Source organism: Amblyomma mixtum, chromosome 5 (genome assembly GCF_055824585.1).
Source record: "Amblyomma mixtum isolate Tamu chromosome 5, ASM5582458v1, whole genome shotgun sequence".
NCBI lineage: Eukaryota > Metazoa > Arthropoda > Arachnida > Ixodida > Ixodidae > Amblyomma > Amblyomma mixtum.
The window spans coordinates 34,880,737-34,895,956 of NC_143016.1; the positions used below are offsets into that span (position 1 = coordinate 34,880,737).

At 49.2% G+C, this 15,220-nt stretch overlaps 1 protein-coding gene and 1 pseudogene across 2 annotated transcripts in view; both read right to left on the reverse strand.

The window, feature by feature from the left end:
- tn (tripartite motif containing protein thin) overlaps window positions 1-13,363 on the reverse strand; it is a 116,670-nt gene extending 103,307 nt beyond the window's left edge. Inside the window, exon 1 of one of the 2 annotated variants that reach the window (XM_089543894.1) lies at window positions 13,227-13,363. The gene's annotated coding sequence lies outside the window, so the exon portion shown is untranslated. Of the gene's footprint in view, window positions 1-229; window positions 316-13,226 lie in introns of those variants that run through there. The other variant, XM_089543893.1, reaches the window with a different exon arrangement.
- On the reverse strand, window positions 5,911-7,626 carry LOC149341730 (uncharacterized; annotated as a pseudogene).
- Window positions 13,364-15,220: the final 1,857 nt, after the last annotated feature.

Sequence of the window (15,220 nt, forward strand, 5' to 3'; positions counted from 1 at the left end):
AGCTCTCCAAAAGGCATTCCTCTCTTAAAGCCTAATCAAATCCTGTGCTTTCAAGAGACCCGTGGAGTCTGTCTCGTTTCCAGAAATACCGCTTGCTCAGCCTTACGAAAAGCTTTCCAATGATGCCCAAGCCTAAACGGCTGTCAAGAACAACCGGCTGCGCTGCGCTGACTCTGAAGGTTCACGAAACCAAAATTACCCACGCGTAGAGGGAAAAAAGTGCACTTACGCAACGTAGTAGCGGCCACAGGCAAGCCCACCGCCCAATCTTGCAGCAGAAGAGGCGATATGGCAACGCGAATTCAGGTGAATGAGACCGTGGTGGCACATGGCGAGCTGCGGAGCCGGCTGAGAAGCTAATGGGGTACCAAACGCAAGCCCGTCTCAAGAACAATGCGTGCCCGCGAAGGAATAGCCATCCCGAAAGCAGCGCGGCCCTTTATGACCAGCCACAAAAGGTGCGCGCCGCATGCGTCTCTAAACAAAGGCAACGCAACTGTGCATTGAATGCGTCCTCTGCGCCATCTGCACAAGCGTTCGTAGAAGACTCGAGTACGTCTGCGCACTCGAGCGGCTAGAGCCGGCCAGTTGTATAGTACTATCGCGAGTGCGTAGACCTTCCGTTGGTCAACGCTGTATGATAGAGCTCGGCAGCGCAGTGAACGACAGTATACATCTATACGCCCATTGTTAGAGCGTGAGGCAACTCTTTGGCGCCCGTTTCTGCATTTCGCGGTGTCGCCGTCGCCGTTGTCCATTGTAACCAGCAGTGGACACCTTAGACGCGCTTTAAGCTGCGAAACCAATCGAGCAGGAGCTTGAAAAGCAGTGGGCAAAATTGGTAAATTGGTTTTTGAGGCTAGGAAACGGCGCACTATCAAACACATCTCGGTGGACAGCCGAACCAGAGGCAAGGCGCATAACTTCCCTCTTGGAGCACTGGACGCCTCAATCGTGCTTTAAGCTGCGTTGCGGTAGTGACAGATGTCGGCTGTATGCGTTGGCATTGACAACGTTGTGCCAGAAATGCGGCGCTGAAGCCATAAGCCTCTGGCGTTTGTTGTGTTCTTTGGCGTTGACGGTGACAACGCTTTACACTCCGATCATTTCAAGGAAATGGAAGTGCGCATAACTGGCTCCCTGGGTCAGTGGACGCCTGAATCGCGCTTATGGGGCGATGAGAGAGAGATGTGGGTTGCAGGCATTGATAACGTTGTGCCAGAAATGCGGCGCTCAAGCCTTAGGTCTCCGGCGTTCGTTGTGTTGATTGGCGTTGGCGTTGACAACGCTTTACACTCCGACCATTTTAAGGAAATGGAAATGCGCATGAAGGTGAAATTCTAGAGGCCCATGTGCTGTGCGATGTCAGTGCACGTTAAAGAACCCCAAGTGGTCGAAATTTCCGGAGCCGTTCACTACGGCGTCTCTCATAGCCTCAGTCGTTTTGGGACGTTAAACCCCATTAAACTAAACTAAACATAAATGGCTCCCTGGGACAGTGGACGCCTGAATCGCGCTTTGAGGTACGTGGGGTGATGAGAGAGAGATGTGGGCTGCAGGCATTGGCAACGTTGTGCCAGAAACGCGGCGCTGAAGCCATAGGCCATCGGCGTTTATTTTCATTGGCGTTGGTATCGAAAACGTTTTACACTCCGATCATTTCAAGGAAATGGAAATGCGCATAACTGGCTCCCTGGGTCAGTGGTGGTGGTGGTGGTGAAAAACATTTATGGGCAATTAAATATTTTACAGAGAGGTGATTGGGGTAGGCCCTATTGGCCCTTTCCCCTCACAGTACTAGGTGGAGCCCCTATTCCGGGGCCCCATTGGCAAGCAACGCCGCCCGCGTCCGTTGAACCAAGGCCTTTTGGCTCTTTAGATCTTGACAGCCGAGCAGGGCCGCCTCCCAGTCCTCTCTGGTGGGGTTGGGGTTGGGGGGGATAGATGGGTTAGATTGACACGCCCAAACCATATGGAAGGTGTCAGACACCTCCCCACAGAACTGGCACGTGTCATCAAAGGATGTATTGAAATGTTTAAGCACCGCCGGGCACAGTACAGTGTTAGTGAGAATTTTGATGAGGAGGCGCTCGTCAGCGCGATCCAGACCCTTACAAGGGGCCGGGTAGCGCCGGTGCTCCTCCTTGTAGTAATCGGTGATTTGTTTGAATGTAATGGCCAGATTGTCTGATTGGGAGTACCCTTCCAAGGACAGGGAGATAGCCCGGGGAGAGAGTGCGCGGGCGGCCTGATCGGCCTGTTCGTTTCCCTGGAGTCCCTGGTGACCGGGGGCCCAAATCAGGTTGCGTGGAGTTGGATCTTCAGATCGACAGCTATATTCCAGTATGCGCCAGGCAAGCGGGGGAGCCCAGCCCAACTCGTAGTTCCGACAGGCCCCTCGCGAGTCGGTGATGATGTGTTTCGACTTGGGAGTAGTGAGAGCAAGAGCAATGGCAATCTCCTCCGCGTGTGTTGCGCTGTAGGCTTTGAAAGTGAGCCCGTTGACTGTGTTTGTGTTGTGTACGACTGCGGCCGTGTACCACACCCCGTGGTGTGGGCCGGCAACGTCTACGTAATACACATGTTGGGTCAGTGGACGCCTGAATCGCGCTTATAGGTGCGTGGGGTGATGAGAGACAAATGTGGGCTTTATGCGTTAGCGCTGACAACGGTGAGCGCTCTCGCGATCAACTATTAACTGCCACCTGCCAGGTTGACAGGGTGGGTGAGGAGAGAGAGAGAGAAAACTTTATTTACAGAGGAATTCGGGGCACGCCCAAGGGTCCCCGCACGACCCCACTGCACTCAAGTGTTTATGTTCCGAAGGTCCATAACACTGGCAGCACGGCCGGTGGCGATGGTGGTGAGGACTTTAATGTAGATTTGAAGACAAACAAACAGGAATTACTTACCACTCGTGCGGGAGAACAACCCGTTCCTCTCACTCGTAACGCCTCCCACGGCTGACAACCTCGCGAAATACTTGCATAGACTCCTCCTTTGAGAACCAGGCATTGGTGCAGCAAGTCGAGCATATATTTATCTATTTCTCCGACCACAAAGCTTCCTTCATGACAATCAAGAACTGCTAGCGGGGTGTTTCTTGAGGAAGGAATATGTGTGAAAAATAACAAGTTGTCTGTAATTGTACACGCATGTCTTGCTCGATTTCTTTAACTCAATCTATCGAAAAGTTGAAACAGCTGACGTGCTGCGCTCAAATTTCGCACTAGGAAGTAACGTAATCGTCGGCAATTTTTTCGCTCGTTTCCTTTTGTGTAAGAATATTCTCTTTTTACCTTCTTTAAAGGTTTTTTTTTTCTAATATTCATCATATATGCTTAATCGATATGGTTTACTTGTCGCATTCTGTAAGCACAGTATTTTTAACCTCGGCTGCTGACCCGAAAGATGCGGGTTCGATCCCGGCCGCGGCTACTGAATTTCGATAGAGGCGAAATTTTAGAGGCCCGTGTACTGTACGATGTCAGTGCACGTTAAAGAGCCCCAGGTGGTCGAAATTTCCGGAGCCCTTCACTACGGCGTCCCTAGCCTGAGCCGCTTTGGGACGTTAAACCCTAATAAACCAAACCTAAACCAAACCATTTTTTAAATGCAGGAATGCAATTAACGACTGCATTTTACGTCTATTTATACGCGGATTTTTTCGGTCACACACCGCGGAAACATACTCATGAATTCGGAACTAGGAATTTTAATTGTAATGGCAGCACGCCGAGCTCAGCCTGTTTGCACTGACTCTAGCAGACGACGATGCTGAGGAAGTATAGAATAAGAGGAAAGTATACCGGCCAGTCACCTATCTCCAAACATTTTTCACCAAGGAATGGTGGTGGTGGTGTAACATATATTGGGAGCTAAAAAGGGACAGGAAGCATGCTTGGATCATCTCATAAGGGACCGGTATTTACAAGCACTAGGTGGAGGTCCCTAGTATGGTACTCCAGTGGCGGTGGTCGCCGCCCGGGAGCCCGAGTACGGCTTGTTGGGCCTGTAAGTCGCGGCAGCCTAGCAGGGTCGCCTCCCACTTCTCCCGGGTTCGGTTGGGGATGTGCGCAATAGCCGGGTTGGAGAGCCAGGCCCTCACCATGTGATAGGTGTAAGAAGACACCGCTGTACAGTGCGGGCAGCTGCCACTAAAAGGGGGATCAAAATGATTTAGGGCTGCCGGGAAGAGAAATGTATTGGAGAGAAGGCGAAGAAGGAGCCGCTCATCCGCCTTCTTCAGGCCTTTACATGGGCCAGGGTAAAGGTGATAAGTATAGACCGGATTAAAATCGGATACATAATCATGGGGAAGAGAAGGCTCGGTGAGAGAGCGCGCGGGCGGCTGCGTCTGGTGCCTGGTTTCCTGCCAACGCTTGATGAGCAGGGGCCCATATAAGGTAACGGTGTGCGTGGTCCGTATCCCCTTAAGCCTTTAATATTGGCTCATTCTCCCGTCCGTCCAGCGTTAAATCCAGCGCAAGCTGTCAATCAAACGAATGACGGGTGTCCTTCGAGATATGTAAGACAGCATTTCCTTTTATCTTCTCTCTATTTCTTCTTTCACTCCCATTTCCTCCCTTCTTTTACGGTGCGGTTCGGGTGCCCAGCGAGATGACAGAGAATTACTGCGTTACATCCTTTCCTCAAAAATGCGTTGCGTTCGAAGGTGTTTCCAACGGGCAAGGCATCGCACCGAACGGGCGATGGCGTTCCGTGGACTCCCTGGCAGCGCTTCAACACGCTGTCACGTTCCATTCCTAAAGGCGAATCTCAAGTGTGATTAATTAGTAATTAGTCATTAATCAGTAATTGATTAATGATTAGCCATTAGTTAGTAATTAGTCGATTAGTTGTGACGAAATCGAATGGTGACGTCATCAGTGCCACAGAGGCCATTTAAAGTGGTGGTAAATATGTTTTTGAGGAAAGGAAATGGCGCAGTATCTGTCTCACATGTCTCGGCGGACACCGGAACCGCGCCGTAAGGGAAGGGAGGAAGGTGGTAGTGAAAGAAGAAAGAGAGAAAGAGGTGCCGTAGTGGAGGTCTCCGGAATAATTTCTACCACCTGGGGATCTTTAACGTGCACTGACATCGCACAGCACACGGGCGCCTTTTGGGTTTCGCCTCTATCCAAACGGGGCTGCCGCGGCCGGGTTCGAACCCGGGTACTCCGGCTCGGTAGACGAGCGCCTTAAACTGAGCTACAGCGGCGGGTACGCGAGTCGGTAATCAGGGAATGAAAGACGTAGTAACTCCTCGGTGAACACCTCCAGGAAGCAGATGGGAGTGGAATAAGAGAAAAAGAAGAAAGAGAAAGAGGGGCCGTAGTGAAGGAAATGAAAATTTTATTTGAGCAAAGGAAATTACACAGTAACTGTCTCTCATGTCTCGGTAGACACCCGTCATCTATTTGTAGAGGAAGGGAGGAAGTGGGAGTGAAAGAAGAAAGAGAAAGAGGGGCCGTAATGAAGAAAATGAAAACTGTATTTGAGGAAAGGAAATTACGCGCTAACTGTGTCACATATCACGGTGGACACCCGTCAAAAGCGTGACACCTCTGTTGACAAGCTTCTGCTGACAAGCTTCTGCTGACAGCCTTCTGTCGACAACGATGAGGCATTAAAGGCTTTGGCCTTAAGGGGACAGGGTAGGCCCTATACCTCCCATGTATTTTAGCCTATGTTGGTGACCCGTTTTCTCAGGACCTGTTAGAGTTAGAACAATCATGTTGATATCGTTGAAAGTAGCTCTCTAAGTTCTCTTTACTGACCAAAAATGTTGTTTCTAGCTGAGGCGGTTCTACGTTGCAAAAATCGACATTTCGAGACAAGTGGATTTGAAGTAAATAAAAGCACTTTATTCCAACCCAACACGCTATAAATGCATGCGAATGTATCGGATTAATAGCCACCAGCCTCGTAGTCACCTCCAGAGACTTTTCTCTTGTTCGTTTGTTGCCTTGCTTTTCGGGCCTCTTTTGTAATCAGCTGTGCAGCCCTGTATGCAAAGTACAGTCATCGCCGGTCAGCGTCCCGCAGCCATTGTACAGTGAAGCATCCTGGTGAAACACCAAACGCTCTCAAAATGTCGGCTCTGGCAATGCTACCATCGGTAAACGTTAGGACAGCATCCATGGTGGCTATTTTCAGTGCCTCGAGTACAACGAACACATTCTTTGGGGCGCGTTCCCAGACGACGTTATTGAACGACTCATTCGCGTTCTGAGTCTTTCCATGGAGGCATTTTTTCAGAAGCTAAGGTTTTGAAAGCTGCTGAAAGATTGGCTTCAAAGACTCAAGTACTGCTGGTGTGAGATATTCCTTGTGGAGGTAGGGCTCACCATTCATCTCGCTCTTGCTGAACTGGCACCACGTGTCGGGTCCCTTTGGACACAGTCCGTGAGATGGATGTACATCAGTGGACGCCATGTGGAAATATGTGGCCCACACGGCCTTTCGCATGCAATCCAAGCATCCAACATGTCTTCTGATGGCCAAGCCATAACAAGTCTGAATTTTGTCTATTAATCCATCAGTCAAGCGCCCCCTACCAGAGATTGATTTGCCATCGGACAGCGGCTTCCCCGTCATTTATTTTTTCAACTTTCGCAACCGGGTGCCCATTCTCTTTTGAACATGGCCAATACATTCCAATTTGCAAATTTCGACGCAATCTCCATACGGCTTCGCTGCTTGCACTGCGAGGAAGCCTTTGCTATCACCGTCACCTAGGTACCTTACGTACCGAACACCATGTAGTTTCTGACTTCGTCGAAATATACACAATGCTCCTGCGGTCTCCATGCCACCACTAGCACCTTCATAGTTCCGCTGGCGTTTATGTTCATGGTCCACATCCGAAGAGGTGCCTTTGGTCACGCACACAGAACAATGCTTTGTCATCACTTCCACGTCGAGAACCTTTCCGGAGTCAACACTGGTGGCAGACACTATTCCATTATTTGAGGTGTGCCCGCGCTTTTGCCAGCTTCCGTCTAGAGCAACAGCAATATCTTTATCCTTGTCGTTTAGCTCAACTGCATCTTTTGCTGCACGTTTCATTGATTCTTCTGCGGCGGCAGTGACATGAGCGAGCAGTTCCGCATTGTACCTCGAAAATTTTGTGGGTAGTTTCGGGAGGTTTAGCATGGCACACAAAGTGCTCCCAGCAGCTGCACCCTTTCCTATGCATCGTAAGGCATACACAATCCTCACGTTGACTTCATAGAGGCCCGATGTTGTCCTTTTTGACGTCTGGAATTGATGTGAAGAAGAGCACCTTCCGCAGTTGAGAGAGAAAGTGCAAGCAACGCCAGCCCTTCGTGCTGCGTTTTTGAGCAGCTGCAAGTCCCCACCGCACACTTTGAACGCACTACTTTCAACGATGGCACATGACAGCATGTCAACGTCAATCAGAGCATAACCACGGTCACAAATACTTGCGTTTAGGTCCTCCAAGCGTGCTGCCGAGTGCGACAGCTTTGAAGAAGACGCGCACGTGGCGGCCGCTGCGTCCAGCGTCGGAATGCGTTGCGGGGTCTTGGTGCCATCAGGAACAAATTTATGCTGATTGCCGTGAAAGCGACGCTTTTGAAATAACTTCTTTGTCTTCGTCATACTGTGAATGCTTAAAATGTAGCCTCAAAGCAATAAAAAAAATCGATTTTGGCAGTGAAAACAAGCCGAAAGAGAAGCAAAACAACGCGCGTCGCGAGAGATACTGGCAGCGTCTGAGGATCGTTTTGGCTAAAAGCGGAATGCTAGGTATTTTTTGCTGTCGCCAGACGAGCAAATAGCTATTCTGCTAAACATTGAGAAAACGGGCGTTTTTTTTTCGTTTTTTTTTTTTTCAACGTAGGAGATGTACAGATCTCGCACAGATGTGAAAGGAGGCGTGGTCGGTCACCACCTAGGTTTCGGAAAAGGTCATTTTTTAGGATAAATAATGCATGCACACGCAAGTGGCTCTTCCAAATATCGAAAAAACAAAAAAAAACAATTTATTCAAAATTTTTCCTTACCCTGTTGCCTTAAAACAGTTGCCGCAGTTTACCATACCATCCGCCGCGGTGGCTCAGTGGTTAGGACGCTCGTCTACTGAGCCGGCGTTCCCGAGTTCGCACCTGGGAGCGGTGGAGGCGTTTCGATGGGGCGAAGCGCAAAGGCGTCTGTGTGCTGTGCGATGTCAGTGCACTTTAAAGATCCCCAGGTGTTCGAAATTATTACGGAACTCTCCACTGCAGCACCTGTTTCTCTCGTGTTCTTCCACTCCCACCATCCTTCCTTGAGGCGTCCACCGAGGAGTGGCTGTGTCTCATTCCCTGATCACCGGCTCGCGAATCTTGTACGGAAGGAAAAACTCAGCTGTATAAGCTATGCAACTGGCGCCGGGTATTGATCAAATCGCTTTTATGCGTAGCATATTGCAATCACTAAGTCAGCCCTTGGGCGCGGGCGGGCAGCCACCAAACCACGTCACGTGGTATCACGTGGTTTGGTGGCGTCACGTCACGTGGTGACGTGACGTCACCAAACCACGTAAAAAAAAAGAGAAAAAAAAAGACGGCTGAGCATGGTGGCGGTCGCCACCGCCCCGTTTCAAAGGGGGCGCTCCTATCCATCCATCCATCCATTCATCCATACGTGACGGAGGAAAAGCTGCTGAGAAAATCGGGTGCCGCCAAGCAATACCTCGCGCAAAAAGACCGCGCAATATGCAACGCATTCTTGGCTTAACCAAGCTAAGGATGGGCATCTTTTTTTTTTTTTTTGAAGCGTTGCCAATTTATGCATTTTCTAATTTTAATTGCTAGTTTCATCTTTATCGAAACGCGGCCGTCACGTCCTGAAGTGAACGCGCGCTGTGCTCGGCAGCACAGCGCCCACACCACCGGTCCACCGAGGTGACTCCAGACTGGCACGGTACGTATATCGGTTAACTACAGTCTCGACTCCCATCAAGTCAAACGAAAGACATCGCGCCATGTACTGCTGGCCCTTCGCATTTTGTCCTCCCTGGGTAACGCTAACATTCATTCTGAGGATAACGAACCCAAATCAAGCCACAGGTTTGCGTTTATTTCGTTGGGGCGACACTCCAGTGGTTTTTCGACACTCCATTTTCTTTGCTGTCCCAGCAAAGAAAATGGTCAGCTCTCTCCTGACAGATATACACATGAGAGCCTGACCGGTATACATATGAACGCATATAGCCTGTGAGTGCCACCTTTTTGGCAACGGCGATAATTTACATTCTCAGCGAGACATAGTATTCATGTATCAAAGCTTTGTATGCTACCGCTGCGTCATAACTCTTCATATAACAAGTATAAAAGCCGAGGCGACGATGAGGGCAGTAGAAACAGAAGGGTTATGGAGAGTAAAAGGCACGGACGTAAGTCGAAGGAGAGTTCCGGACGGTTATACCTAATTTCTATTTTCTGTCACCCTTTAACATACCCTCTTCCGTTCCCCTAGGACAAAGCAACCTAAGCAGTACTGAATTAATTTGTTTATTTTCCTGCTGCAGAAAATGTCTTCACGACGGGCAACCTTTGACCAGTTTTCGCTTCGCCCATTATTCTTATAATTTTTAGCATAATATCCACGTTATTTAATAACTTCTGACGTTTGCATAGACAGGAAGCTTCACACAACTAAGGAAATTATCTTTGTCGTGCATTTACATGCGGCTAACTATTTCAAAATGACCTCACGGAGTAAACCTGACCCACAAGTATTGAAATTCGTGAATGCCACGACATGTAATTGCTATAACTGAGCAAAAAATATATATGCACTGTAGGCATTCGGAGTCTATACTATGGGTTGGACGCGATTTGAAACGACATTCGTCTGGGTCCCTCCTTTTCACATCATGAATATAAACATGAAGCACGCGACACGTACATGGCTTTAGTAGGCCCCTAAATCAAACCGTTTTTGTCGCCTTCGCTGGCCACAGTGAACCGCGCAAATAAATTCACCTCCGGTGGTGGGTGACTGTCGTTATAACGTTTCCGAGTGGCTCCAGAGGAAAGCCGGGAGACCACACGCAAGCGGCTTTCGCAGGGGTGCTCCCCTTCCTTCACGAGTGCTCCCTCCTGGGGTGCTTTTTTTTTTCTCTTTCTCACTATCTCGTCATGCCTCCGAGTGGCTCGAGTCAAGAAAAGCGCTGTCAAACGTGACAAGACGACTGCCTCGAGTGTCTCTTGCGGCCCTATCTAAACGAGCGTGGGCGGAGTTAATCTGGTTTTGTCGGCGGAAATTCGGTGCAGACCCAGAACGACTCTTGTCCTAAACCTCCCGTAGGGGATGCCCGGGACGCTTGCGCGATTGCGGGCGCATTTGCAAGTCTAATCTCGGTCAGCTGCTGCTGCTGCTGCTGCTGCCTTGTTGGGCCGCGGGACAGCCTTCGCTCGGACGCTCGTCGACGGGCGTGCAGTCGTCCGCAGAAACGAAATACCAAAATGAAGAGGAACCGCTTCCGAATCTCTTTTCCCGCCGTTGCCCGAGAGAAAATTGCCTCGGGGCGTGGGAAGAACCGGTGCCCCGGTTCGAAATAAACAATAAATAAGTAGAGAAAATGTTACCGAGTTGTTAGGAGCTATTGTCATAATCTTTCAAAGGGTTTCGTAACCTTAAATGTGGGCTTCGAGGGCAGGCTTCCGTTGGTTTCAGCGTTCGCGCTCCCTATGGAACAATAAGGCTTGCACCTCCAGTAATCACTAAATAGCGCCTTTTCACTTACCATAAACCAACTTGTACTGTAAAACACTCAAGAAATGAAATAAAAGAGAAAAAAAACGAGAGGAAGCCCGCACCCAACCAGAGGTTATTGCAGGCGAACCAAATGAAAATAAAAGAAAAGGGGCCAACGCCCAAGAGCAAATTTAAGAAAAACTGATCACAAGAGAAAAAAAGAGGCACAAATGATGGCCGGGCAAAAGTGACTTTGAGGGCAAGTGAGTGAGTGAGTGGGTGTGTTGATGGATGGTTGGGTGGGCGGGCGGGTGGGTGGGTGAGTGAGTGGGTGGATGAGTGGGTGAGTGAGTGAGTGAGTGGTGGGTGGATGGGTGAGTGAGTGAGTGGGTGGGTGAGTGAGTGAGTGAGTGAGTGAGTGGGTGGGTGGGTGGGTGAGTGAGTGAGTGGGTGGGTGGGTGGGTGGGTGGGTGAGTGGGTGAGTGAGTGAGTGGGTGGGTGGGTGAGTGAGTGAGTGGGTGGACGGGTGGGTGGGTGGGTGGGTGGGTGAGTGAGTGAGTGGGTGGGTGAGTGGGTGGGCGGGTGAGTGAGTGAGTGGGTGGGTGGGTGAGTGGGTGAGTGAGTGGGTGGGTGGGTGAGTGAGTGAGTGAGTGGGTGGGTGGGTGGGTGAGTGAGTGACTGAGTGACTGAGTGAGTGAGTGAGAGGGCTGCATATACTATCACCGCAAACTAGAGGCCAGTGACGGATATGAAAATTGGAGTTCTCGTGCAACCCTCATGTGCCGCGGATGACTCTCAGTGAGTTAAAACTTTTATGCAACTTCACCAAGGCGCTCCTTGATCCCATAGAGACGAGCTCGCCTACACTTTTATGACAAAAATACTTCTGCACGAATCAGGTAGTGCTGGAAGGTGTGAAAAAACCTTCAGCCACTCATCTCATCCGGAGCCCCAGCACTTTAGTTGCTACGACCGTTAGTCGCGTGCGCAACGTTACGCATGTGCCCCACGGGGTTGTTCCGGAAATAGAACTGTCGACGGACTTATTTACACTTCGCGATGGAGCAGTAGTCAGAGATAGCGGTAGTTGCACTGGCGGAGCATTGCATGCTAGGCTAGCGTTTTTATTGTACCTGACTGTTCCGATACATTTCAGACTCAGAACGCGCGTTACAAGATTGAGCAATATGTAGAGTCTTTGCCAAAGTAACCAGGCTGCATCGTTTGCTTTTCTTTCACTCAGTGAAGACCTTATGGTTTCCCTAAAGATTAAATAGTCTTCAGAGATCAGGACAATGCTACTTATCTTACAGAGATTTTAGCTTCAAGAGTGGCACAAGTGCTCCGCTTATGACCGAGAACCAAAACATGCAGCCTGGTTACTTTTTTGAAAGATGACACGTACTAGCGGTTAATTTAAACAAACACCAGCACAAGGCGGAATTGGCTCCATAAACTGCTGATGAGAGGATGTCTGAAGAAATTTTGTAGATCTGAGAAGGATTAATGCATTCGACCCAAGTTGGATACATGACTTCAAGATAAAAGCGATTAATATTGTCCCAGCTGGAAGATTTTCGCCTACGGTCAGGTTTTAAAAAACATGTAAAAGATGAAATAGCGCGCAAAATATAAAGAAGCAATTGCCTTGGGTTTGCTGCATCAAATCCAGTTTCTATCGGCGTTATAGGTTTACCGGTTTTAACATGCCAAAGTTACTTTCGAGCTGTGAGATGGTGCGGTATTCGAGTCTTGTAGATTAATTTGAACTACGTGTATTTATTTATTTCAAAACGACATTGGTTTTCTGCATTTAGTGGAAAAGCACTCCTTTATTTCACCTATATCGAAATACCGGGAATATCGAATCCTGGAATTCGTGCTCATTAATAGAACGCTCTATCCGCGAAGGGAGAGCTGCGGATCTCCGCTGAGGTTACAAATTCTCTTTGAAATGCTGCGCGGCTTTCTGGCTCATGTGCAAAACCCAGAGCATTTTACTGTTCCGGCTGAATAAATCTGCGAGCAATGGAGGGCTGGAAAGTTTAACACTTCCTGGAGCCCTTAGCACGTAGCTTGCAAGGGTGGAAGAGCGGGCTAATTGGTAGTTCATCTTGGGGGAAAAACACAGCGCACTCCTTGGACACGGACGAAGAAAGACGACGATACAGCGCTGTATCGTCGTCTTTCTTCGTCCGTGTCTTAGGAGTGCGCTGTGTTTTTCCCCAAGCACGTAGCTTGCAAGCAAAAAGAACGCACTGCCAGTCGTTCAGACAAGTACAAATCAACCCCTTCGGGTCTAATCTTTGTGAACCGGGCGCGAAAAAAAAAATACAACGATTTATTTTCACAGCTCCTGCCTACCGCAGATTCTATAGCAGCAAGCTGCACACGAGTTCGCTGAAGGCAAGTGGTGCATCTCTTCTAAGCGGCTGACCACGCGCACCGTTCATTCGTTCATTAAGCCTCGAGAATGCCATCAAAGTACGTTCATGACGACATGTAAACAGACGTACCTGTTGAATTACGGCACAACCTCGTGAAGTTCCCCAGTCAAAGCAGTCGTCTCTGTCGTTCGGCAACTTTCACCACAAGTCAAGTCCACAAGCGCGTGCCCGCTTTGCACTGGAACGAGGCAAGCGCGCGAGACGGGAGCAGTGAACAACGAAAAGATAAAAAAGCTCGTATGGAATCTGACAGCCTCCTCGGAGGGCCGTAACTTTTGGCTTTGTTCTTTCCGTGTTTCCGCCGACGCTTGCAACGGAGCCACGGGCCTCGCGTTCTAAATTTGGGCACCCGACCCCAAGCGCACTCGGTGCAACATGATCCGAAAAGGAAACAGTAGGGCGCCCCTCGCGGCGAAACAGAGAAACAGGCGTCACGTGGCAGTGGCAGAATTCGTCTGCATTCATTTTTGTTTTTCGCGCCGCCTGCCTGTTAAAATGCTCGAGAGTGAAATGTGTCCCCTTCGTCAGACGTTGGCCGCTCCGACTCTGGAGCTCTTTCGACACCAAAGCCGCGCCGGCGGGACTTTTGCATAACTTCGCTGGCGGAGTGGACGCGACTTGGACGTAACGTGCCACACCAGGTGTCGGGTGTGTGCCCGTTTCGGCTTGTGTGCCCTTTAATAACGCGTTGTGAAACTCCGGTTGGAAACCTGGGAAGCTGCTGAGGCCAATTTTCAGACCCAGCAGGTGTATACGCAGATTGTGCGGGGGAGCCACGTACAATACCCCGATTATTCTTAGAAGTTATAAGCTGACGTGCCATCGGTGACATTAGAATATCCAAGCCTCCAAACTCTAGGTCGATCTTTTCGGTATGCCCTGCTACGCAGTGGGAAAACCTTCCCGTACACGCTGACAAGATAACGGGAGTTTCTCGTTTTGCATTCGCTAACAAAATCGACCGCCTGTAGTAGAATCTTTGACCGCCATTTGAATATCGGCCCTTCAACAACTGCCATATTGCCTTTGATGATGACAATGAGTGTGGTGATCACTCGTCATTATTTTCTAATAACAGTATTAACAGATAGCTAAACAAATACCCAGGTAGCAAAGAAAATTTTAATGATGTTATAACATTGCTGTATGAGTTGCAGTAGCGTCGCATGTTACAATAAGACGTTATGACAATAATAGACAATAACAGATAACATTTTATAATATATTGGAACCTTAATCGGTGTGAAGTTAAAACTACCCGAAATTTTTTCCACTGCTTGTAGAGTAATGGTGTTTTTCAACTAGCAGAATTTTGCCGTCAAAAACATCAGATGCTGCCTGCCTTAGTTTGCATTCACAGCATAAATTTCATGCGAAAGCTGCTAATTATCCAGCCATCCCTATCTTTTACCGGACCCCCTTCACGGCTGGCAAGCTTCAGGGTAAGGTATCCTTTATAAGGTGACTGTGTGAGTTGCACCTATTGTTTGTAGTGCTCATGCGTCATCCTCGTTGTCCCTTGCTCCTTGCAGAGTTTTGGTTTGAATTTGTCACACGTTTGGCGGGTCTGGTATTAAAGAGAAACTTCATCATTTTATCGATTTTGCGTTAGTGTCGCTTAAATGTTTTATTAAGTTTAAGGAAAAAAAGGTGAAGGTTGTTATAACTTTCAGTTGTAACGTCTGATGAACTTTATAGAAATCGACACTGGGAGCAATGTATTAATGTTTGCTGACAGGAAAAAAAACTGCAAGCGACACTTGAGCTCCGCTTTGAGGGCATGCCGCCATAGAGTTAATGGGTTAATGCTCATACATGAGGAATGGGTCATTCCCGACTTTACATTCTTAGGTCTCTGGGAGTTCTCCCTGCATTCATAGCGCAGTGGTGCAGCAGTTAAGTGACGCGGCACTGCCCTGCGATGGCAGGTGCAGCCATAAGGCACCTGCCATCGCAGGGCTGCCATTAGGCGCCTGCCATCGCCATCGCCACAGCTCAAGGAGATGTGGGAGGTGAAGCTGACCAGCACCAAGCAGCTGACCAGGCAGCGCTCCTTCTCATTG